Here is a 27,950-nt window from a genome sequence, read left to right as displayed (position 1 = left end):
GCAAAGATATTATAAGATAATATCAAGCAGAAGTCATTTTAGAAAAAATTATAATAAAGTTATTCGATACTCTTTTGACGATGACTTTGTGAACTCTTGAACATGACGATGATTTTTAATTAGTCGCGTAGGGTTGCCACAACTTCACATTTTAAGAAACATTCTGATTGAAAAAATGGACACACGAACCAGAATATATCAACTAGAATTCTAATAGAGTAAATCAGAAAATTCTGATTCGTTTATTTTCAACGAGAATTCCAATTAATCCAGACATTTATCTCGATGCACGTTCGAAAGCACCGCGTAGCCCCGTGTTTCATTTTAAGTTTATTTAACATTCAATGAACAAAGATAAAATAATACACAGGAGAACAATGAGCAAAAAATCATTTTGTTTTCAATGTGAGTATTTTCGTGCGATTAGCTAAAGGTTAAGTGATTTTTTAAGAAAAAAAAAATCATTGATGATAAATTCTTTATAGAACAATATTTAATTAATTTTTTCCTTAAAAAAAATGGTAAGACAAGATGATATAAAGTAGAAATAATTTTAAGAAAAATCATGATAATGTTATTCAATGATAATTTTTTCTTGAAAAAATCTACTATTTGGATTCGAATCTCGATTGAGATAATATTTTTCGCAAAATCAGTTATTTATAGGATTTTAAAGGTGCTAAAATTTAATTTGTTATTATTAATACTTAAGCTTCAATTTCGAACAATGTTTCAAAACCGACAACAAATAATCGGAACATAGATTGCTTAAAGTAGAAATTGTATAAATTGTATTCATAAGAAATATTAATAGGCGTCACAAAGAATTGTCTTGAATATAGCGTTTTCTACTACTCTCTCATGTGCTTCATCTAAAAAAAAAATTACTTAAAAATCATTATCAAGAGAATTCATAGTAAAAATCATCGTCAAAAGTATCGTTTGACATCATTGCGATTTTTTTTTAAATGACTTCTACTTGATATCTACTTCATGTTATTATAATTTTTGTATTCTATCTATAAGGAACTCGAATACAATATAAGTATTCCATCATTGAATTACTCCCAGAAAAGAGAGAATTGCGTTTTAAAGTAAGAATACTCTTAGTATTGAAAAATTAATGTCTACGTGTCGAGGTTATTTCTCCAACGATAATAGACACGTTTAGTTCTTTATAATCCGACTCTTCGTGTTGAATAAAAGAAGACATGGATCGAGAGGAAACGATATCGCACTGGAGGGCTTGTCTAAGGTAGCTTCTGGAGTTCAGCGAATCCATTTAGTTTCTACCTTGAATACCCCGAACACCAAAGTTGGATTGGTTCAGCGTTACGAGCGGCGAAGTAGACGCGTCGGGAAACTGGAATTAAACGCGTCGATGCGATCCACGCTATTTAACACATTCACCCGTCTATCGGTTTGACGTACGTACGGTTGAAATAATTTTGGTAATCAAGCAGAAACTCGAAGTTGCACTTTGCAGAATATCGATAAAAGAAGTAAAACAACCTGTTTCGCGCTATCACTCCTCGAAGTTGCTGATTTTATTTACGATATTAAATAAACTCGTAAAAATCATTGAAGCCAGAAAAGTAGAAGACCACTTCGTCAGTATATATATTGAAGTCATAGAGAAATCTAAAGTTACTTCATCAGGAAATGATACAGTTGCTCTTTCTCGAGATTATTAATTTAGTCAAAAAGATTTCTCTATTAAATTCGAAATTTTAATTAAACCAAGTTATTTCGAGTTTTTTTCGCTCTTTAAAAGAGTAAAGACAATTTCTTGAAAAAAATTTTGTAAACGTTTCGCTGATGGCAATCAGGTGGCGGCGTATTAAACCGCGTAAAAATGAGAAAATTATAAAGTAAGAAGTGTGTGTAACACTGCAGAGTGTAACAGCAAGGCTCTGATAACAGCATTCTGGTTTCGTTGCACGCGATGTGGCTAGGAACAGTACGTTGTGTTGAAGGCACGGTACGGCTTTCGGGTCACAGAGTAAAGCAAGATTCTTGCGTGCCGCCAGACGTTTGGGATTAATAAAATATCGACCGAACGTAAATCGGCGTTCGATTAAAGTCGCCACTAACGGAGCTTCGTTTGTGCCCATCCATAAAGCGAGCGAAGCTTTTCGTTTGACGCGGCCGACCGAAGGGAAGCTTGATGAGCGTGGAATAGATGAAAAGTCCGTGAGCAAAAAAGCGGAAAGAGGCCGTCAGATTGTCGCGGGTGGAAACAACGAAAAAAAAAATGCAATATTTCACAACCTGCGATGTTTCGAACATTTTACTTCAAACAAAATTTCATAAAACAAAATCGCACTATAAAAGCAAATGTATCTAAATTGTAAACATTTATATATAAATATCCTAGAAAAAAATCAGTACAAACATGTTAATTCTTTAATGCGCATTAATTTGGAAAAATATATACCAACTTGTCACTAGTCTTAAATTTATTAAGCAGATATAAGTGTCTTTCTTCAATTTTGATAAACTTTCAATGTGTTATTTTGTAGATAAAAAAAAAACACATTCTTTTTTATATCTTGCTCGCTCATATGTATTTTTAGGAGGTAAAATATTCATTTGATATAATTCGGTTATTTTGTTTCGAATGTCGAAACGATAAAAAATGGGGAAAAATTTTAATACAAGTTAAATGGTTTTAAAAGTAAAATAATAACAATTTTTTCCATCTCTTACAGTTTTAGACGCCCCAGCGTATTTCAACTCTGAATCAAGGCCCCTTATTGTTGGAAAATGGAACTTGTAGTGCCGTCTGTTAAATTAATTTTCACTAAAATAATCTTTGACACTTGTTAAAGTTAACATTTCAAAAATACCCTAAATTTTTGTCAAGTCAAAATAGCCTACTCGCGGCAAGCGATTTTATGGTTGAGTTACCAGACGCCCCCCAGCTATGCGATTCTAGAGAAGTGTGCCAACTAAGAGTTAACAATATTCACTCAAAAAAGAGCTAATCAATTTTTGTCAAACAGGTATTTTACTCCATGTGTCCGAAAACATATTGAAAACTCATCAAAATTATAGAGGAACATTTCCATATGCATCAACAGAATTATCAGTCTCAATAGATTTACACGAAATTCGGCACAAGTAAAGTCTCACATTCCGTTAGATTTCCCGAGACAAAACAATCCTATGATTTCGACTCTCGAGGGGCTCCCTTCATCCTTCCCTTAGAGAATCACAAACAATGTCGGCTATCCACCGGAAAATCTCATCCGATCATGGCGCGATCGCGTTCTTCTCATCGCTGCCGAATTCCGAGCACGCGTTTCTATCGTTTTCCAACGGGAGAAGGATTGAAAAACGGGAAGAAAAGAGTAAGTGAAGTAAGAGTCGAAAGAGGGTGGCGCAATAGCGAAGTGCGCGAGCAGAAACCATCCAATCTGACTAAAACGAGGTCCTCCGTCTGCGAAACGTGGTGTGAAATCTCATGGCTCTCCCTGGAAGATCGTTTTTTATCCTGGTTTTTGACGCCAGGATGGAGAAGGGTGGTTAACGCAGTTTTTTTATTTGCTTCTTTTCCCGGTCTCTCTCTCTCTCTCTCTCTCTCTCTCTCTCCTTGAGGAGAATCGTTGGCGAGTGAGCAAGCTCATTTCATCACTGCCAGCGTGTGGTTCCTCTCGGAAATGGAAATTTCGTCGGGATATTATGGATCTCGCCCGGAAAATAGGACGGACCATGAGGGTTAGACGTTAACTGAATATTCGACTAGAGAACATGACAGATAGATCGCCAAGATCTTTGTAATAAGTTACATTATACGAATTGAATGTACGTTATTAAATTTCACCCGAATGTTATTAATCGCCGTGTAGAAGTAGAACGGACTCTGCGATGGCCAGATATTAATTGAATACTCTCGATCGATATGATAGATCGCGAAGATTTCCGTGATAAATTGTCCGTTGAAATGAACGAACGTTATTAAATCTCGACAGAATATTATGGACGCGGATGGGAAAGGAGACCGAACTGTAGATATTCCAGACAATGGATATATTCGCCTCGAAATCTCCACGATAAACTGGTGTAATATTGTGAAACGGTAGACATTATTCCTTGGTTTATGCTGACGGAGTGCGGAGTTCTCATCCTCGTGTCGATCGATACACGACATTTGGCCCTTGGAACGATTATCGCATCGCAGATTCCAGACGTCGGAAATGGCCAGGATTTATCGCTCGAGCGTCCTGCTGCGCGCCCCCACGGTCACGAAAATGATTGCAATTAATTACGAGTTTCCCCGTGGCATGTTATGCTCGAATATGATGTATGACGTGTCCCAGAAGTCACCTGCTCCTCTCCCGGATCCGTAAACGCTCAATGTTAGATTAAGAGAAAATACTGCGACTATTGATACCGTATAGTAGCGCTCGAGTGAAAAAAGGCGAAGCGATGTTCCAGGTATAGTATCGACACGCGCTTTGAAAGCCAACTTTTCCGTGAAAGTATCTCTTTTTGTGAGGAATAGGAGCAGCTTGTATCGCTTTCTTTGAACGTGAATTTCCGCGCCAACGTCCGTTCTATCCTATGGTCTTTGTGTCAGCGCAAAGGCAGAAACTGGATAGAATGAATTATCACGAAACTTGGCGGATTATAAGCCGCCATTAAACGAAGAGAAACCCTGTGGTGGCGTTACAACGATATCGGATAATAATAATGTCTCTCTCTCTCTGAAGGCGGAAGACGACCATTTCCGGCTATCTCCTTCCCTTTCTCCCTATCATTCTCTGCGTCATTCCTCACTATCCTCTTATTTAGAATATATATATATATATATTCTTTTTTCTCTATGAGTGTCGAAAACAAGGATGAATTTAACAAAGAGAAGTTTAATTGCGTATTAATGCTTACATAATTAGGAACCCTTAGGGCTTGAAACTCCTTATTAAATTTTCTGCCAAAACCTTCCACTTTCAGTAAGGCAGGCGCCTCAGCGGGACACGGAAAAATCTGTGCGGAGGTGTTGAAAAGTTCATCGCGATTTTTTCTTTTTCTTTCATTCGTGCAATCTGCTTATCTCTTCTTAATCCGACCGATAAAACTTTTAAGTGGGTACGAAAGCTGTTTATCTTTAATCGCAGCACTTTAATTGATTTTAAAGGGGAATCTATTACTTTTTAATATAAATTACAATTTCGATGATAAAATCACGCTAATAGATTTATAATTATATAATAATGTAATATTAGATATCGCAAGTGTCACGAGAGGAAAGGTATATTTTATTTTCTATTATTTGCTACACAATAAAAAATATTTCGTATGACAACAATTTTATGCTAAAACTGGTTCTTGTTAAAATTTTGACATTGAATTTTTTACATGTCAAGTGTCAATCTAACATAATGTGATTGTATTCTTTGAACTTTTTAGTCAGTATTACCTATATTTTTTATGGAATATTCAATTTTTGATGTAACATTTATTGCGTTACTTCTTAACATATTCAACTTATATTAAATTAACACAATGTGTAGTCTAGTTCGAACAGGTGAAATGTGTTAAATTTAACGCAATTTTTCAACTACGTACTTGTTTGATTTTTCACAAAATACTAATTATACCATATTTGAACGTTTTGATAGTTCCGGTGCGAACATATCCCGAATTGAAAGAGGAGAGAAAGGAAGAGATGGGGTTGCCCAAACACAAAAGCCTAGAGAATCCGTCAGCCAGCAAACTCGAGAATGTACCTCTCCATCAATCTCCGTCCATACTTTTACAAAGAAGCCTTTAAAACGCCACAAAAATGGCAGAGATAGAAAGACATCACACCGAGTGAAAAGAATTTCTAGCACTCGGTCTATCCTATATACGAATGCAACTTCCTGAAAGGAACTTTTCAGCGTCTCTCTTCTAATTATGCGCGGTCGGCCGCGAGCACATTTAATAAAAATTCATGCGTAGTCTAAAGTTTTTCATTCATCTCCTCCTAAAGTTCATGCACTTTTATTTTTATTAATTGTAGTGAATTTTTATCATTTTACGCATATTATGAGTCCTACCTTTTTAAAGAAAAACATTGAAATAGTTTTTTCTTCCACAAACATATCCCCTTTCAGGCGAGTTTTAGGAATAACAGTAATTTCGATATGTCACACCCGATGGATTGTATGTCCTCCGAGATTGCAGGAACCACCCGTTCTGCGCAACTTTCGATGGTTTTATTTCGAACCCGTGCGCACAATGCCGATTATAATGAGCAGAGACGTAGAGGCGCGTATTCAAGGGGCGTGTCGGCGCAGTCAGCAGTGAAAACAGAAGAGTGATCCGGCAGTGACTCTCGACGTACAAACAGGGCTAACCACCCCTCCAAAAAGCCATTACTCACCGACCGTGTCCTGCTGTCAGGTACAATTTGTTCTACTCGCGAAAGCGAGAAGAACGACGCGCACCTCATGCTGGCTGTGACAGATGAGCTCGGGACCCACGTATGGACAAAAAAAAAGAATCACCCCCACGATGACACGCGGTACTGGGCAAGATTTCCGCGGACATAAATCAAACTATATAAAAATTAAGGCGATTTGCGCGCATTTAACGGAATAATTTTTCCGCATACATCTTGTATTAAACAATAAATGTTGTTTTAATATAACAGCAAAAGTTTAAATTAAGAATGAAAATCCGTAATATATTTTGAACACATTTTTCCTTAAGCGATGATGATAAATATCTCTAATGAATTCCATAATTGACATCGTAGAGAAAGAGAGATTTAATCAGCTTAATTTCTCTCTCTCTCTCTCTCTCTCTCTCTCTTTTGATTAAATTATTGCATGAATGTCAAATATTTTCCGCTTACTCCATTGCAGAGATATATCTCTTTACCAAAAATATCATAATCCTTGTTTGTACAATTTTCCCTATAAACATCAAAATTATATCGTGTATTATTCTAATTTTATCCGTGTAACATATTATATTTTATAATAATAAGTGAAGTTCATATTTAATAAACTATATTTAGCATGATAAATAAATCGCGAGCATTAAATTGTAACAACAATTTAATATTAAATATAAAATATTATAATAAGATAAAATCTTGTAGATGACGATTTTCAAATTGCTCAATTTAAAAATTAGATTTGTATCACGTAGGTCTCTTATTTCGCTTTCTTATTTCAAAAGTAAAACATATATCTTTCAAAAAAAACTAGATAAATAAAAATAAATAAAGAAATCAAAAGCCCTTCAATTTCTTAATTTATTTTCTACTGTTTCGCTTTATAAAATAAGACACGTTTCAGATTAAAATAAATCGATGTCAATTCAATTCTCCTTTTAACGTTATTAGCTGTTTTAGCATAAAACCGATATGAGGCAACAGTTAATTCCGTGAGCGACGGCATTAAAATACTGCGATAATTAAAAGCGCTCTGCGAGACTGTTTCGCGTTCGCCTTAAATCGTCGAATCCATCAAGCTCGCCGAGAAACGCGGTGCGGTACCGACCGCGTCGCATGCAAAGTCCCGGACGTTGCCTTTCCGCCTTACTGAAGGTGCGGGGAGAAGAAGAAAATCAACAGAGATGTGTCTCAAGTTTGACCCACTCTCGCGGAAACGAAGAGATAAAGACGCGGGCGACCCACCCTCGCGACGGGCCGGAGAGAGAATAAACGCTAAGAAAATAATCCCACGGGTTCCAAACGAGATGCCGCCCTCTTCACTTCCCCGAGGCTGCCATGGAGCTCTTAAACCACCGTATTCATGAGAATACCGTGGAGAAGAAGTACCGTCGCGCAGGTGGATATACGCCGTATTCAGCGTGCATAAGAGGCCCTTCCTGATTTGCCTTTCCTCCCCCCCTCTCTCTCTCTCTCTTCCGGCCATTTTATCTTTTATTTCCTTCGACGACGTCGTTCGTCGCGCGCACGTCCCTAAGCGTATTCGTGGTACTCGCGCGCATAAAGCGCGAGACGAAAAGTAATCTGATTTCAGCGGATCTGCCGAGAAGCTGCCTTTCGCTCGTATGATTAATGCGCTGAAAAGCTACATGCGGTGTCGAAAATGCTGACTTACGCTCTACTATGCCAAATGCACCAGACTTTTAACTACTTTCTTTTTTTTATTGAAAATAATCTATTATAATACAAGGAAGAAAAGAAATACGTGTACTTAAATCTATTTTATATCAGCGAGTTATACGCTTAATTAATCAGTCCAACCGTAACGTTAACGAATACCCTCTATTAATTACATTCAGCCTTACTAATGGCAGCGAATTAGTGGCCTGCGGTTAACAACGCGGAAAACGTTAATGTGTATTGTGCTTTACTTGGGGAATACTTTGATTTTGTCTTGTTACTCGCGCGGTATTTAGCGAAGCGTTTCCTGTTAATGAGATGCGCCAACACTCGCTGACTGCAAAAATGTTTACCGAGCAAACAACACTGGCCGCAACAGCGTCCCGATAGAATAGGCCCCTGGAGAGATCAGAGCTGTATGTACGATACAATCAACTTCGTCCCGACGACCTGACATCGAACGGTGTGTCAACATCGCTTTGATTCAGCTGCGGTCACCCCATCTTTCTCATCTTAGGCGTTTCTCTGAAGCACGGCAAGTGAATTTCAAATTGAAAGCTGTATTCTCGATATTGATGAAAGCTGAATTAAACAAATCTTGACTGACAAATTCAAGATACAACGATAAATGTGTAAACAAAGAACTCTGACAAAAATAAAAACTATGACAAAAAGACTAAGTTAGATGTATAAGATAAATTTTACTAAAATATAATAAGGTGCGGCAGGTGTTTGAAGTATAGAAAGCATGTTCCAATTTATATCTAGGTATTCATTTACAACAAATATCCAAATGTCATCTGCACGTATAACTGAATTAACTTCAATTGAAATTTTCTGAATTAATATTATATATGCGATTATTTTATTTACAGAACCGCTGACATATCGGACTTGTAAATATTTGGTAGTGACAGGACAACACCACGTAGGGCTTTTAAATTTACTCTCCAACAATCATTGAGCAGTTTCGTTTAAACAGATAAAAAAGGAAAATTAAAAATAAACAAAACAATGATTATTTTCATGGACGTTACATAAGTTTTACGTTTGTCAGATAAACAAAAAGGAAATATAAAAAAAAAACGTATTTCTAACAATATAACTATACTTTGCCTTAGAACTTTCCTATCTTTACTTAAATTTAAGATTACATTACCAGAGGGAATTCCTATTGATTTAAGCGGACGTGATTAAGACACTTTAAGATTTATGGAAAAATAAAAGAATCTCCTACTGAGGATACCAATATTCTTTCAGGAGACACTCTAGAGATTTGAATTTGCGGGACAACAGGAGAGAGAGAGAGAGAGAGAGAGAGAGAGAAACTCTCTCCTGGCAGCTTTCGTTCAACACTTACACCAGCAGTCAGAGACTACAATAGAGCTCGTGTGCCAAGATTTAATCGCGTCCGGAGGGAGAAGGCGGGGAAAAAGGCAGGAAGCCTGTAAGCAGCAATTTGTCCTGCCGGAAGGAAGGAACGATGAAAGGGCATTTAAAGTTTGCGGACAAGCGCGAGCCGACTTCACGGTACGCTAAACAAAAGGGGTTGGTTTACGGCGGTAAAGGCATCCGAACTTCCTTCCTTCCTAGGATGTAGTTCCCTTTTGTGGGGACACGTGAAAAGAGGTAATATCGAAAAGAAGAGAGGGGCGAATGAGAACGAAGAAGAAGTCATACGAAAGTATAGAAAAGTATAGAAAGAAATCGAGAAACTTATCGAAGGGTCCAATACACTTAAACCGCGCTACCGCGATTCGTTCCTTTCTCGGGCCTCTCTTGCCGTGCTCAAACGCCTTTCTACGACGTGGCTGACATCCAATAAGAAGAAAACTCTACAACCCCCGTGAGAAAACACGTCTCGCTTCACTTGGATCGACAGAAGGAGGGAAACGGAAACCGTCTTTCGTTACCAATTGCGAAAACAGACGTGCGGTCGAAGATGCGGCAAGAGTAGGTTCAGTAGATCGATGCTTAATTACTCTGGAAATTCCTTCCAGTGTCCCGAAGAACAGAAACCTTCGACGTGTTGGAAACGAAATCCGTGTGGTTTGCTCGCCCTTCGCCGCACCTGCGATTCCGACGAGCGTAACAATTTATTCACAAGCGATTGCGAGATGTAGGACTACACCTGATACTTTGAGAAACTGTTTGCTTTAGCGGCGAATCACTTCCAATCATGACGATATCTGGCATGCAAGCAAAATTCGCAGCGTAAAAATATTCGCAGAAAAAAATCACCATTCTCGTACAGATATTTTTCGAATCTGACGTTTAACAAATAGATATTGGATTGGAACAAAATTTGCAATACTACCTTTTTGTAGCTTGTCATATAATTTTTTTTTTTTAATATAGGAATTATATTATTTGATAGAGAAAGTTTCAGCTTTAAGAATTCATTATAAGTTGCGATATAATGATTTTTTTGTATAGTTATGAACAGTCAAAGTCCAATTGCTCCTTTTGTTTAACCTATAAAGTAACAAAAAATTTTAGAAACATTTTTAAAAAATGATTTTACAGGAAAAAGTTTCAAGTTTTCACGTTAGAAAAATAGAAAATAAAAAATTTTCGTAAGATTTTTTTGAGCACGTGATAGATCCATAAAATGAGAAGAAATTTTCCCATCTTATTCCAGCTCGTGATTTTCTATATGAAAATTACTGAATTTGAAGAACTCAAAAGACCTTTCAAAGATAAAAATTGTAAGCTTTAAAACCCATTTCCTAAATTTACATTTCGTTCATTTTTAACGAAGTTACAACTGCTTGAATTTTAGAGTTTATAGCGCTATAAACATTCGTTCCGAATCAATATTTTGCTCTCTGATGTAGTAATTATATGTACATATTTCTCAATACATATATATTTCTCAATACGTACTAGTTATTAAAGTAAATATCATTACATCGAATTGATAAGATGTCCGTCACGGAATGTAGAAAGGTCCAGATTTAAATCTCGGCTGAGATAATGATGTATCAAATTCTTTACAATATTTTTAACCCTTCTGTCAATGTAGATATTTGTGGGTATCTATAATATTAAATTTTAAAACAATGAATTTTACAAGAATTTCATTATGACGCTTCAAAAACTTTGTATTTCGAGCAATAAAAACAGTTTTGCAACCTTTATTTCGTTTTCACTTCCACATTTTTAACAGAAACCTCTTTCATGGAAAAAAATTTTTCCTGCCGTACTTTATTATCTTGGTTTGTTAAAATATATTTGCTGCCATAACTATAAATTTATAAACTAAGACGAAATGGTTTGCTGCAGCTGTTATAATATATGTAGGTATTAGAGCTATTAGCTGAGACATTAGTTATGATATCTATATTTTACCTATTCATATTTTACATCTACTATTTTAGCCTAGTAAAATTAGACGATTTTTGGCGATATGAAGGCAAAAAATTATACATTAACAAAAAAGTTAAAAATATTTATTAACATTAATATTATTAAATTGCTTGCCAATTATATAATATAATTTATAATATTACATAATTCAACTTTATTTCAAAATTGTTTCAAGACCGATAAATAATTGGCGCGTAGTGAGTTTGAGCTTGAGAAATTAATAATAAGATTCACGCAAAAATATTAGCTGTTTTCAGCAGAGAAAGCAGTTTTGGACATCTGTTGTGTAAGATTTTTTAACATAATTAGTTTATACATTCATAGCTCTAGTTAAAAATTAAGGAAAAAACCGTTGGTCCAATCGCTTTTTCACCTTACAGTTTTCGATAGAACTCGTCGAGAACTATAAGAAACGCTACTCAGAACTACTCGGTACTCTCAAAAAATTTTCGAAGATTTCTACTATTTTTTTTAAACTTTATTATTCTTCAAAAATGTGTTTTATATATCAAGAACTGTAGGTATTCACAAAATAGTTCTGTTAAGCTGATCAGAACTATGCGACCTTGAATTTCGTTAAAAAGTTAGCACCCCATTTTTAAAAAATTATTAAAAAATGATTATTAAGCGCATATGTCATTAAAAATCATAGAGAACTCTTCGTATCGTCAAAAAGGAGCAGAAATTATCATCAGAACTATTGTATCTAAAAATTAATTTTTCAAAAATTTTTAATTTTTTTTTTAATATTCGAAAATTTTTTTTACATATCAGGAACTTTAGGTAATCGCAAATTGAAGCTATTAAGCCGCTCAGAACTATTACACCTCGAAATTCGATAAAAAGTTAGCACCCCATTTTTTAAAAATGTAAAAAAAATATTAACTATAGGGAACTCTTCGTCTCGTCAAAAGGAAGTGGGAACTCTAATCAGAACTCCTGAGTACTATAGTTGGGGTGCTAACTTAACATACCCTACAACATTTACAAAGTTATTTTTTCTGTTGAACACAACCATTATTAAACACCAAGAATCGCTTTGCTCAAATACGCGGCCTTCTTCCCTTACTTGTGTTATCACTTCATAATTTTCCAACTCTTATCAATTTCTGTAATTAGAGTCTCGCCATTTGCGATATTCATCACCACGCGCAGTGCACTGCCAAGTTTAGGGCTAGGCAAGATCTCTGTTGTCGATATGTCCGCGAGCGTGATAGTTCCCACCAAGAACTTTATGTCGATGGGACCGTTAGGAACAAACACGCTCGCACAAAGCCGCACTTCCGCGAGATCGATGTGATGAGAGGAGTGTGTGTGTGTGTGTGTGTGTGCGAGAGACCGCGAGCTCTCGCGCTTCAGATCGCACGAAACATCGTCGCTTTGACATGGTTCGATGCGATTTTACAGAGCGGCACACCTTGTGCACGCGCAACTTACGCATTGTGCGGGTGCAACGGCGCGCGCTCCACGCCTCATAGGTTAGAGCGTTGTATGTGTATGCAGCCGCCGGGAATTACGTTGAATTCACGTTAGTTTCAGCGCCAGCTTATTACCAGTTGCAGCTAACCCGATAATGCGGCTAACCCTCGTCGTGGGAGCGAAGTAATTTTCAATTCTTAAACTGCGAAAGTGTGGCACGTCCGATCAATTCCAATCTGCATCGCAGAAGAGGACTTATAACGTTATCGCTGAAAAGCGGCCACGCGCGGGAAAAGCGGATGATTATTACACGCGTGTGGCGACGCGAAGCAAAACGACTTCTTTTTTTTTCCCCTTTTTCGACTACGCAGTAGCGAATCTTCAACTCCTTTGTGTCGCTCGCACGAGCGTGGTTTTCCCCCCTTTATGAAGGTAATAACCGCGAAAAAATCCACCTCTGAGAACAGGTGAGAAGAGAGAAGTAGAGAGATAAAGAGAAAGAGATCTCGACTACATCTCATTTTTTTAAAACCAATATTTTCTCCTGAATTCCAACTACATAATTCTAAAAGAGGATACTAACACATTAGCTAATGTTATCTCTTGGTATGTACGTGCTTCGTTTTGTAGCGATGTGAATAAAAATTTAATTATTTTAGCTGTGAATTCTTTCTCTCTCTTTCGCAATTCATCGCGTACATATCTTGGGACAGTGCGATAAACAAAAACAGTTAATTAAAATGGAGGACTCTAACACTTTAATCCAAATATATAAGGAAGCGTCAAATACAACTGAGACGAATCTCTCTTGAAATTTAATATCTCTCTATATACAAATGTTCAAATACATTTTCCAGTTCTTCAAACTGTGCACCAAACACAGCCGGTCTGGAAAACAAAGTACTAAACTAAAGCTGAAATAATATCATAAATTAAATTGATCGTTAATTTAATAATAATAATAATAATAAGGAAGAAGGGTTTTGTTAAAACATCTAACAATTTATAGTTATAGATTTTGATACGTCCTATATCGAAAAAAAAACCATATATGAACAATCCTGTGCTAATTTATTGTGTTATTCTTCATCGATGGAAAATTAGAAGCTCACCTATCCTCGATAATTCATATGGCGATTTGACGCGCTATAAATGTTCATTGTATCGCAGACCAATTGATACTTGGATGATACATGAAGTGAATCCGTGATGTAAAATTATGATAACCGCAATTGTGTTAGCTGCACGGGAATAATTTCACTTCAACGGTTTATGGTATATGAAATCGCTCGAAGCAATCCTCCCGCGCGCCGTGCCCCTTGAATGAGGTTCTTTTTCGACTTATTTATAACTAAGTCTCGGCTTGATTATGCAATCTGCTTTGTGCAATCGGGGAACACTTCTGCCACGCACGGAAATGCATTACCCTTTCCACGATTTCCACGGCTGTATAAAGCTGCCGGTGAGATTTCGAGCAAGGAATTCAACGGCGAATTCGCTCGCGTCGTGAAAAATGCAAACGCGCGAAAGCGAAAGAAAAAGACGAAGAAGGCAAAGACGGGGGGGAGGGGACTGAGCGGTGCCCTCAGGGGGGCAAGAGAAAAACCGGAGAAATAGTTTGAACTTCGAATTACCTGGCGGATATAGTACGCGAGGTTTGCTAGATTACGAACATTCGTAAGCTGCGCGCTACACTTTACGCGAAAAGAGGAATTCCGAAGAGAGGAGCAGTAACTCCGTCGAATGGAATTCTCATTATTTACGAACTCGCCGGTTCATCTTCTCCCCGGAAGTATATCAAAGTCGTATTTCTTCCGGGAGTCAATACCATGGACGTAGCATTCATAAACTTCATAACTTGCTTTAATAAAGCGTATACTACAATAACCGAGGCAGCTGTTGCGCGAATCAAATGAAAATCGAGAGAGACGAGACTGTCTTTTAAAGAATATCTTTCCTGCAACGGGGGGCTCTTTAAGATATTTCAACATGTATACACCCATTGTTGCGAAAACTTTAATTCGACCTACGATCTACAGCTTCGTTTTCTATACGGCTTTGCTATTTCTACGGAAATAAACTATGCGAAAACAGCAAATACTTGTTAAATTCATTAATTAACTCGCCGTCATTCTCTAGTTTACTCGCTATCAAATTAGTTCGCCGCAATCAAGTTAGCAATCGAAAACTTCCCCCTCAGACACGCAAATTACCAAGCTAGAAACACGGAAATTTGCAATTCGCTTTTGTTTAAGATTTCGCCGGCGCTAACTACGTACGTTACAAATTAGCAATGTCTTCAAGTATACTTGGGAGATGGCTGGGACGGACAGCAAAGAACTCCATGAAGTGGCAAGAAGAGTATCGGCAAAAACTGTGGAGCTGCAGTAACAAGCTAGAGTAGAAAATGAAAGAAACGAGCGAGTCCCTTCAGAAGAACATGACTTGAACTACTTTCTCCTGTATGATTAATTTTCCTGTTCACAACCAGTTATTTTATCATCAAGCAAATTAAATTGTGATAGATTACGTTTTACGCTAATTTCTTTCATGATTTTCGCGTAAAAATACGGGTGGATCTATTCATGTATCAAGTAAATGCTCTTAATATCTGTTATCTATTATTTTTAAAATTAGCTCTTTTATTTTTTTTTATCACGAGATGCGCTAACATTTCGAGTTATAAAAGTCTTATATGAAAGACATCAAGCTAAGCGATAAATCATAATTGCGCGTAATCAGTAGACAACAAAATGAATGTTTTATTTTACTGCTCGTTATTTCGATCAAGTTTTCATATAGAAAAAAAAAACAAGATAAATATCAAAGCTTTGCCATCGATAGGTATGGCATTCTAATTCTCAACACAAAGATCTCACTCGTATTCATTCTCTGACCTGATTTCGTTACTACTTCAAGGTTCTCTAAATGTAACTTGCACTTAGAAATTGGCCTCGCGACTCCGCAAGAAAGATCGAGGCTGCTTAGCAAAAACGACCCACCACGACGCGCTGGATAAAAAGAACGGAGGCGGAGAATTTTCTCGAGATGATGATTCGACTTGAAGAGAAGCCAAGTGGGAAGTCAGTGGAGCTTGGGTGGAAAAATCTCGGTATTTCTTGGCGACTTCCGCCCGCCCTCTCTCTCTCTCTCTCTGTCATTGTCTGACTAGTAGTTCGAAGTAGCCTAATGTCGAGAGAGAGAGAGAGAGAGAGGTGTGATTCAGTCCCGTACACGTGCGAGATCTCGTGCGAATCGTGACATATTGCGCTTCGCGGTAGCTGCTTCTGTGGAACGACTCTCTATGAGGGCGATGGCGACGGCGGGAGCGGTGGTGTCCCTCGTTATCCATATGCAATATGCATGGAAGAAAATATGCACACGCCAGTCTATAATTTAGCAGTGGCGGACGGAAAGTCTGTGTGGGATTTGCGTATGGCGAGTGCACTGTGTTGACGGAGACGGAGAGCACATTGGCAGAAACCGGCGCCAGCAGGTTTGTTGTGCTTGTCCTTCTCTTGATTAACATCCCTCGTCATCTATATCGCGGCCACCGATATGCACTGACGTATGCGGGTGAAATAATAGAAACGGAACAGCATTTTGAATAATATTAAAACGTTATCAATTATCGTTATTATTATAATTAAATCATAATTGGCGTTTGATTAATAAAGAACCACGTATTAATCATATGGAAAATATTTTGACTGTGACATTTGTGAATTAGGAGCTGTTAATCCAAAGTTTCAAATAAGCACTCGTATGAAAAATGACAAATTTTTGATGATAAATTTCTATTTAATTATTCATTTGTTGATAACGTACTTTAAATTTGCTATCTTTTAAAAAAGATAACACAATTTGCAATATGTTTTTGATAAAACAATTATGTGTTTTCTTTATACATCAATGGATTCGTATTTTACTTGTAAAAGTAAAGTATACGTATCAAAAGTATCAAAGTTCAGTTACTAAAAAATAAATATTTTAGTAGATAAAGATTTTTTAGTTTGATTAGACTCAAAATACAGCTTTCAAATGTTACAACAAAATCTAATTTTTTTTATGATTGTGCCTACAGCGACTTTTAAACAGCACCTTATAATCTACAAAGTATCGCAGTTTCAACTAATAATTTGATTAAAGTTACTTTTTTATATGTGATAAATGTAAGTCCTTTTGACAAGAAAGCTTTTGTCAGAAAAGTTACGAAAATACCAACGATATTGGAGATATACGAGAGCGTCTCGTTTCTATTTTTATTTTCATGTATAAAATTATGTATGTATAAAATTTACTAGGAGGAAACGAATATTGCAAGTGAACCATGTTTCCGATAAAATCAGATTCACCGTAGACAAAGAACGAATCAATTGCGAAGTTTTACGTCCAATTTGGCCGTTGACGTCCGCAAATTGAAAACGAATTCCAGAACTGCCACTCTTTGTGTTTCGCTATGACGCTGTGGGGAAATAGAGAAAAATATCGCTTTTGTTCAAACGATATCGGAAATGGAATAAAAAAAAAAGTCACAAGTCTGTCCGTGCGGAAGGCATACGAGAAATGCGACAGAAAAAATCGCGGCAACGCCTTCGTCAACTGTAAAGCTGCCGATGTAGAATCCTAAAAAAAAGAGAGTACCCCACACAAATAGTTATCGCGTGCAATTCCGGTACCATCTGTGGAAAATTTAGGATTTACCCGGCAATTTTGTTCGTCGCTTTAACAAGCGAAATATTTAGCGTCGCGGCGTTTTTTTTCTTTTTTTTTGCAAATAAATTGCGACCGCGGCGCGTCCAATGTCGAAAGCTGCTACGCGTAACAACGCCAAAGCCATTTTTTATCCGAAAATTTCGCGGATGGATTGGCCGCGTAGTGCCGTGAAAAAGGAACGTTCACGATCGCGCGACGATAATATTCACGACGCGCCTTCTACGTCGTCCGATTCGATTCGTTACGCTGCGGCGTAGATAAAAGTTATGCAGAGACCCGGAAATTAGAATTCAATCGATAAATCACTTTTGCCCGTCGATTTCCACGGTGGAAGCGCGCCAAGGCGCGTCCCGGAATGGCCCCTCCGCGAGATATAACGCAGCTAGTAACTGTTATTTCGACCAATTAGTTATCTGCACAGCACCCGCAGCGAGCGGAATGTAGCGCACGAGAACGATAAACATATATAATATCGATTCGCACGGCATTAAAAACGAGCACATTAGAGACATATCGAGCGCAAAGAATCTGAAAGAAACAGACGATTACGTTGCGATTCTGGACACTCCTCGTGAGGCTATTATTTCCCAGTAATATAATTTATAGGTCTTTATATACGCATTGTTTCCTTAAGATCCTTACAAGATTTCCTTGGAGTTTGCGCTTGTATAAGAATCTTTGGAAATTCCGGCAGTGTGCCGTTGTGATCTCTTTTTCAACGAGGACTTTCAAATCTCCGAGAATACCGTTTAACGAAGACGGCTCAACCCGTTATTTCGTTTAACGAAGGATCTGAAAACCTTGTGACGTTTCACGGAAGAAGGCAAGCTTTAATGGGGTCATTTTTCATATTTCGTGCAGGGTAACGAGAACGCACGGCGACGAGCGAAACAAATTGCGTATGTAATTATATACATCGCGTGTGCACTGAAAAAGTCTAGTAATAGTAATCAAGCCTGGATAACAGTTACCAGAGCTTTTCGATCAAATAATTTCAATCAAGTGTTCGGTTAATGTATAATGAAAACTAAACTTAATTTTCCTTTTCAAAATATTATATTATCTTATTTTTTGAATTACCAAACGGTTGGTTAGTATTAGTATACTCGGTAATATTTACTAAACATCAATTACGAATATTAATATACACACACGCTAAATAAAATATATTCGATGACATAGGGAAAAAACGGTTTTACTGAAAACGGTTTAAAAACTTATTAGTTAGATACAACTGGAAATAATTTTGTTGAACCATTATGTAGGACACTCAAGCCAGTCACGAGAATGTCAAAACTTTTTACAGCTTTACTCATCGTGCTTGAGTTCGTTAATAATATTTTCATGGTCCAACAAAATTATTTTCTAGCTAAATTTTTAGATACTTCAGTAGAATTGTTCTTTCCGTGCTTTATTGGGATTTTTCTTTTAATATCGCGTGAGTTGTCGAGAAATAGTATCGGCTTCAATCAGATCTAATGAAAAGGGAGAGTGAGACTGAAATGGAGAAGGGTCCCTTCTGGAGGTGGACCTTTCACCTAATCGTTTGAGAAACTATTGAGAAACCATATCCGCCGACATGCTCTAGCGTGGCCATTTATGGCCGCGCGCAAACAGATCGCACGTCCTAATGCACGTCGATTGTGCCGTGTTGAGAATGTATATTCCTTTTACCTTCGCACGTTGCATTTTCGTAATCTTTCTCTCGAGTTCCCTCGAAAACGATCAACCGTATTGAAAAAGGCAGAAAATCGCATGGGCTAAGAGAAATATATGTCGCGCACGTATTCTCTTGGAAATATATAAAATATACATATACAACACATACGCTCCGTGTATTGCAAAATTTTAGCCATACCTTTTCACGTTTGAATCGTCGAACAATTAATAAAAAATACAAAAGAGAATTTATTATTATTCATTATCAAAGATACAGTCTTAGTCACGAGTATAAAGTACCTTCAATTTATTGCGTTTTTTTTGGGGGGGAGGGCGGGAGGAAAAAGCGGTAATAAAATCATATTTTGAAAAACAAAGAAAACTAACAAAATATTAAAATGCTTTAAAATAAATATTACTTTTTAATACAAATTTTATTTTTCAATAAAATAAATATTACTTTTCAATAAACTTCAATAAAACGTGTTTTAAAGTTATTTTTCATTAGATGTAGAACGTTTACGTCAATTTGTGAGAGTGCTCTATACTTTCCGCCAAGGCTGTATTCGCCTGCAAACGCAATATTGTCAAAGAGCACGTGTATTATCGATAAGTACATCAATCGATGTACGAAACACGATTTCTTGCGTAACAAAAAATCTGTGCGTCCCTATAAATTCAATGCGACACTTAACTCACCCTATGTCATTGGCGAACAACGTCCAATTGATCCTTGACGCACATGTCTATTTCAAAGTCCTCGAAGCTCTCTACTCCACGCGATGGCTGTTCTCTCTGCCTCTCTCCTCTCTCTCGACCTGAAACAAAGATTTTAATTATGTTTAACCCCAATGATCATCAAGCGCGCAGGGTAGCGGGTAGTTTTGTGTTTACATTTGCCAACGACTACACGCCACGTGAAATTTTATCTACAAAGTCAATAACATCGATACATGGGAGAAATTCGATATTTGATGACATTCGAACGTGCCTCTTGTATCAAACGCTTTTAAAGTCCAGTGTGTTGCGCGAGTAAATTAATCACGTCGCGTCGTGTATTTTTATTCGCGCGCCAACGGTCGAATTTATCATAGGGAAAAGTTAAAACGTATACGAGGTGTAGCTCACGATTCTGTTAACAGAGTGAATATCGAAGGGCGATTAACTGCAATTAATCTTTGTGTACTCGTAAATATACAGGTTATATTCGCGAACTCCAGGATGTATAGCTTAAAATTAAATGAAGAGGTGGAGATATAATGCCTGCAAATAGGGTGATTTACCGCGTTTATTTATATACTGCGCTCATACAAATGCCGGGAATTAGAGAGATAACGTGAAGATTACGATGGGAAAAGTAGCTGCTTTTCTGGTGGTTAACACAGACAGTAAACTACCCTTTGCCTACATCGTGCTGCACCGCGAAATGGGAGCGAGTTATAAATGCCCGGAACAACGTTAACTCGTTTGCTGGATGCGCCATGCAAACGCGATCAGATTTATGGGTATTTACAGTAATGAGCTACGACTTATTAATATCAGCCGACTGCGCACGGACATAATATTAAAAAAACGGCTTTCGGAAAAGAAAGAAACGGCAGACATTTTATACGCGAAATGTTTCTCTACGAAAAGCCCGATTTCATCTTCGTTTGCAAATAAAAAGCAAAATTTAACAATATTTCAACTGAACTATATATATAAAAAAAAAATGAAAAAAAAATTACATAAAAACATTACGTTAAATATTGCACGATACATCGACGTAAAAATAATATAAAAACATTTATATAATAATCCATCTTTCCTTACAGTTTTATTTATTGAAGGATCGATCGTAAAACTTCTCTCGCGGAAAGTTAAGCACATTTTACCTTCGTCTCGGTGGATCTACATTTTATGAAATGGCTCTCTCGGAAAGTATAGAAGCTTCCCCACAGCAACAGTTTAATATCTATATTTTCGCGAAAGCATGCCGTTGCATAATTTCGCGTTGTAACGGATTGTTTTCTTTCGGACGGAGATATCGCGTTAGGTTCGGAGGACACCGCGTTGCACGTTGCATTTTTCAGCGAGTCATACGGAGAGTCTCATATGCTGCCGAGCGGCAGCGACAGCAACGGCAGTATCAGCTGCGACTGCAAATCCCCGGCACCGGTGCATCATCCGGGATGCAGAAGGAATAGAGACGATGGCGCATCGGGGACAGCCCTCTTGGGCCGGTCGACTTCCGGTGCACCGTCTGCAATTCCGTTTTGTAATATTAAATTCGCTCGGGGATGAGTATGCTCCGCGCACAAAAGAACGATAACGTTTGGATCTATTGGGGAAGAAAAAAAAATTGAGATATACAGTAAGCGAGGAAAGCTATCCTGTAAACTTCGTTGAAAGTGAACAACTCTTCGCTCTTCACAGATCCGTAGAAGCATGTACATATATATCTCTTCGACAGCAAGGTATTTTCTTCGAAATATGAGTTGATCGAATATGAAAGAGATTTTTATTACAAAAAGAGATATTTTAAGACTGAAAATTGCACCATTTCTGTTTACCCAATAATTTCACGATAAAAAAAAAAAGAAAATATGTAAAGCACATACTTTTACAATTATTGATTTACTATCTACAGAGAGTGAATATTGAATACCAAAGAATTTTGGGAAAAATCAAATTTTCTCTTTGACACTTTGTACCTTTGAAACCAAGCCTTTAATTTGTGTAAGAAATTATCCTTCAAAATTTTAAATTACTTATACTGTCAACCTTGTACATGTGTGTATTTTTTCGAAAAGAGAGAGAGAGAGAGAGAGAAAATCATTCCCTCATCAGAAAGAAATTTTCGCAACATCTACGTGGACAGGGATATGAAAATGTTTGCATAATTCTCGTCAGGAATTCTTAATATCCAGGTTACATACATTTATTCCCGCCTCTAGAGAGGAATATCTTCCTCTCATCTGGAGTAAATTAACGCGAGAGCACATAAACCTCACATGACGCAGGAGTCAGAGTGCGTCATAGTCAGTAAAAACACATTAGCTGGATTCATTCCCGCTTCGTGCGAAACATATTCGCGAAATGTTCTTCGTAGGATGTGAAAAATCGTAACAACGAAACACACACGTCCATCGGGAACGGGTAGCCGGCTGAAGACCGACGTTATCTCGAAAAACTCATAAATGACATATTGTTTATATACGGTGACTATTTTCACCCCATTCACGAAAAGCGCAGAAGATTATTACGAGTTTTTTTTTTTTAGACTATATTTCGTATTTTCTGTGGAGAAAACTGCAACGTTACACATTATATGACATTGGTGTAACGCGTCGCGTTTTATCTCCTTTATCAGACTTTTATCTTTTATCATTCCGTCCGCGATAGGCATTTCCCCGTGGGCTTGCCATCCTCATCTCGTTCTCTCGGCCGTAGCAGTAGAAAAATTGTGGAAAAAAGTTAACGTTTTCAGATCCTTGAAAGTTCCAATGTTCAAATTGAACGTCAAAGAACCGCAAAGTAGGATGGACATAAGAGAGAGAAAGTTAGGCAAAACATTTCAGAAGACAAAACTGATGTAGCAAGACGAAGAGAGCTTCGTGAGAAAAACTTTTTCTTCTGCTGGAGACATTGAAAAGGTCCCTTTGATTCGCTCTTATATCGTGAGTCGTCAACAATATCCGATATATCAAAAACCTTCGTACAGAAAAATAACACAAAACCCCTTTAGATATATTCGTCTTACACGGTCAGAAGAGCAAAACAAATATTTTATTTTAAGACATTTTTACAAAATAAATAAGCAATACAAATAATTCAATAGCAAGCTATTTATAATAACCTCGTATTAATTATTTATTATATCATACTTTCATATATTCTTAACAGTCTTCAAGTGAAGATTTAAAGCGTACAGAACGTTTACTGTAATTGGCAATATTTGGGACAATATTTCACGATCCTGTCTCACCATTTACCAATCGAAAAAATCTGGTCGATGGAAGCTCGTTCGGTTTATCGCGGGTTGAAATAGAGAACGAAAATCCCTGGCTGCTGTGAATAGTAATCCGCGTATAGACCACGGACAGAACGATTTCGCTCGGATGTCTCGATTATCCGAGCAATGTGCAAGTCATTTGTACGACATTCAAATATTATATGTCGGCTCGAATTGCACTCGATCTTCCATGTCGCGCCGCGTCTCATAAACGAGTTGCGTTCCCTATGGTTTACAAAATTTACATGACGCCACGTCTCTCATGAACGTTTTAGAAAATATTCCGCGAGAAAATCTCGAGTTACTGACCACAGCTGTACCACATCGAAATAGACCGGATATAATAAAGTTGAAAAAAATTAATGAGGTCGAATGCTGGTAATTTTATGAACGTTTATTTTATGCATTAAAATAACAAGTACATTTAATTAATATTAATGCGTGTATATTTTAATTATACATTTTGTTTGTATAATATGCACTATGAATATAATTTTGTCGCTGGATATTAAATGCTTTTTCGTTCGAAAATGCGTTGCTTGCAATTTGGCTATTGTAGAAAATGTAGAAAAATTGTATAATATCACTTAACGAGACAATACGATTATTATATTTGTGTCACGCACACGCTGTGAATCAATCTATACAAATCAATCTACCGAAAAGAAAAAAAAACAAAAAAGAATAGAAGAAAAACGTCCGTTATATGATAAAAACAGAATTCAATTCATATTTCGTAAAATGGAAAAATGGAAAGAGGAACTGGAGAAATAGACACACTCCGTGCTCTCTAGGAATGCATCCATATTTTTTATAAATGCATACATTTCGATTTGCGAGCAATATTGAAAATATCTCCTTTGAGGGATATTATGCAACATTTCCTCCCCGTCAACTTTTTCGAATACCTGTTTCATGCCAAAATAATCCATAGCACGTTTGATGCAACCGAATATATATTCTCATGCATGCATGCATAATGGCAGTTGTCGAATGAAATCGAAATAAGAATGTACGAAATATTCTAGAAATTATTACGTTTAACTTTAACAAATTTAAAATCTATTTCTTCTTCGGGAAACGTAATTCAAGATCTAATTTAATAATGTACATTTCTATTAAATATTAAAAATCTCAAATCACATTTCTTTAAAATTATTGTAATTTGAAATCTCAAATTGAGGTTCCCTCAAAATAAAAGAGAATTTACGATATACGTATTACTTATTATTTTTTTAAATCTATTAAGGACATTTAAATAACTCCATTAATCAAAACACGGACAATCTATGATTGCTGGAACAATCTGTAAAGTCTTTTGCGCAAAAAGAATGGAGAGAGGAGAAATCAGAATCCATCGATAATTCACGCTTACTTTTCCAACCGCTTCATTCAGTTACCTTGACAAAAGTCTATATGATATCTGAATATTAGATATCCGACGCGCGATGTCGGGTATTCACTTTTCATCGATTCGCCGCGATCCGGAAATCTACTGGATCTTTCGCAGAGTGGTGTGCTGCAGGCCACAGCCAGATCCGTTTTATCGTCGTCCGTAGCGAGGTTAATAAAGTTTTCATCGTTTCGACCGCCGGCTGCGCGGAAATGCAGTTTCCCTGTTAGCGGCTGAGCGTACACACAGTTTCGAACGGATAGAAACGGGCACAGCATGGATTCGGCAGCAGATCGACGATCATTTTAATCAATCAGCTATCTACTTGCCGTGTAAGCACGCTTTGAAAGACGAAAGGGAGGTGAGAGGGAAGTATTTGAAAAGAAAACGATCAATCGCACGAGTATATAAGTCACATTCGTATAGACCTCTAATAAGATTTCTTTCACAGCTAAATACATTTCTACACGGAGAGAATTTTGTATAAGCGTTCTGTATAATTATTTTGAGTTGAGTCCAACAAAGTTATTTTCAGATTTATACTTAAGCTAAATTTTTCGATATTTTAATAAAAACTGTTCTTTTCCAGTCTATTAATTTATATACACGAATGATTTAATTTTCGTTCAGAATTTCAGTAATAGCAACGAAATTGTGTTAGTCCCAATTTAGATTTGTACTTTACGCGCTAACACTTCTATCGTTTTGACAACGATGCTACACCTGCAGAAATCTTCGTGTCGGAGTTATCGCTCAATGATGATCGCTGATTTCTTCTCCTGATTTCTGCACACCGCTCATATCCTTGAGATTTGAAAAGCATGTGTCACCGAAATGAACTTGTAAACGTAGTGAAATTTCTGAAAGCTTTATCTCTTCTAAGTTATCTAACGCGTAACTCTGGACCTAAAATACTAAAATCAAAATCCTTGGGCAGAAGAAGAAAAAGAAAAGGGAGACTTTTAATCAAAAACTTGATGACACAGCCGCTACTCAAGCGTACGTCTGATTCCCTCTATGTTTGCTGCTATTATTCTATGACCACAGAGCACCTCAGATCGTTCTTATTCTAGTAGAGGGAACTTCGGTTCTACTAAGAGAGACACGGAAATTCGGCGATGTCGTTTTTCAGAGTAGTCGAAAATTCCGGATCAAATTACTTACGTACATATAGTGTATCCCCTTAGAACTGTACGTACTTTTAACATTTGATACATCTAAATGCATCTAATTTTTTGTTTGATGTAATCCGTTTAATAACAAAAATTTTTACGGTAAATGTGATTTATTGAAAAGAATCGTTCTCGGTGAATAGCGGAGCGGCTTGAGAAGATCTTAGCCAAAGCTCGACTTTCCGAGAAACGGTTTCTATTGTATTTCTTCAACGAAATTCCCGGAGCAATTTCGGAAGCAGCACACAAACGAGTCGCCAATCGTTTTAAGGGGAGAAACTTTCGTGGACTAGCTCCAATTTTTCCGCAACGTCCGACGACGACACGGCGATACGTACCGCCTCGCCGCTACGCTATACGCTGCGATTCTACGGCTTTTAACCAATGCACTTCCTTCATTTGACATCGGCAAATGCGACTATCGACCAATGGTTATGTCTGATGGATTCTGAGTTAACGCTTTTTCCTGCTCCATGAAGAACCGACATAAAATCCGATTACATATTATTATTCATTAAATTCACTGAACTTAAACTCTCTTTCGTTTAGCACACGGTGCATTTGCTGGATTATATTAGACTATAAAAAAATAACAAAATAGGGATGAACATGAGAGAAAGAGAAAGAGTAAGAAATAAAGCAAGATAAAGATACAAATATAAGCAATTAAGACACGTATATAATGAAGAATTTAGCAAAAAATAAATTCGTTAAAAACGTTTCAATTTTGATTGTTGGTGCTTCCGTATTTGCTGAAAACAAAGTTAAATCTACCAGAAGAGTATATTAGTTTATTTCGTTACGAGAATTGAGGTTTCTATGTTTCTAAACCGTCTGATTGCTCTTCCGTTCCACAGGAAATTCGAAGACGATTTCACTTAATGAAGTAAACGCTGATATCCGTTGGGGACGGCTTCGCTTGAACGCGATTGTCTGTGGCATTTTATCAGTCGACGTTTTCCCATTCCATTCTTTACCCGCGGTTATCGTTACCACTTAAGATACGTTTCCCTCTAACAGTAAAACCGGTAATCAGCTCTGCCGTGTTCTAATCACGTGAGCAAACTTTCGATATTAAATTTTTTGTTATGATTCTCGTTCACGTCGTTCCATTCCAAATCTCTCTCCTCGAGACACGACATTTAATTAATAACCAACGGCTGTCGCTTCAAAACGGTGCTTATCACGAACATATTCAGCACTGGCTTTGCGAAGTCATAACCGAGGTCGATTCAGAAAAGTCTCTCTCTCTCTCTCTCTGTCTCTCTGTCTCTCTATACTGACAGCGCTACGTTGTCTAACAATGCGGTGGACACTTCACCGTAATTTGGCCGGCCAATAGCAGGAAGATAACTGCGTTATGTGGTATTTCGACCTTAAGCGGGGGAAATTTCAGTAGGGTGGCAGAAGCAGACCCCGGGGTGCAATCTACTTATATTGCTAATACCTACAGCCGGACAGCCCCGGTGGGTAGCAATATTATTCTATTAACATTAAGATCTTTGACAACATGAGTCGCAATATTCACACCTAAAATGCAAATTTAGGAACTGCTTAAAATACATATCGTCGCATTAATTTTGAGTTTTTTCTATAAAAAATAAATAAACTTTCTTCTTATATGTGTGTGCGACAATTTTAATCTCATGTAATATTAAAATACAAATATTAATAGAGAAAGATCACCGAGATAACGACTTGCCACTTTGTCTACATAAAATTTTAGAAACATAAACAGAAACTAGAAAATCTATCATATACTACAGCAATTTATTAATACTGCTTGCAATTTTACCGTCGTAAAGTTAGCCCCCACCCCCAAAATTGTTTTTTAAATAACTTTTAAATTAAAGGTGTGCAAACGATGAGCAATCGAATAAGCTATATAAATTGCAATTTTGCAATAATTAACTTTATCACAAGATAAGCAAAAATGAGTAAATGACAAAATAGGCCTCAAAATGACAATTGGCAGTAATGCTATATTCCTATTCTTTTTCTTTCACAGGAGTCATTTGTACAAAAATCTACAAGTAAATAAGATTTTCTAGAATCTTTTCATCTCTACAAACGTTTTTCATTCATGATATGCATACTTTATACTGCTCTGCAAGACGCTGACGTCCAACGATTTCTTTCTTTGCAATTTGCAAAAGAAAA

At 37.0% G+C, this 27,950-nt stretch overlaps 1 protein-coding gene across 1 annotated transcript in view; it reads right to left on the bottom strand.

Moving 5' to 3' along the window:
- LOC108775719 (CD151 antigen) overlaps nt 1-20,025 on the bottom strand; it is an 85,428-nt gene extending 65,403 nt beyond the window's left edge. The window contains exon 1 of the mRNA XM_018542170.1: nt 19,931-20,025. The gene's annotated coding sequence lies outside the window, so the exon portion shown is untranslated. The remainder of the gene's footprint in view (nt 1-19,930) is intronic.
- Between the last annotated feature and the right edge of the window lie 7,925 nt (nt 20,026-27,950).

Source organism: Cyphomyrmex costatus, unplaced genomic scaffold, assembly GCF_001594065.2.
Source record: "Cyphomyrmex costatus isolate MS0001 unplaced genomic scaffold, Ccosl1.0 scaffold306, whole genome shotgun sequence".
In the NCBI taxonomy this organism is placed as follows: domain Eukaryota; kingdom Metazoa; phylum Arthropoda; class Insecta; order Hymenoptera; family Formicidae; genus Cyphomyrmex; species Cyphomyrmex costatus.
The sequence above is the reverse complement of the archived record's forward strand: the minus strand, read 5'-3'. Positions and strand labels throughout refer to the sequence as shown.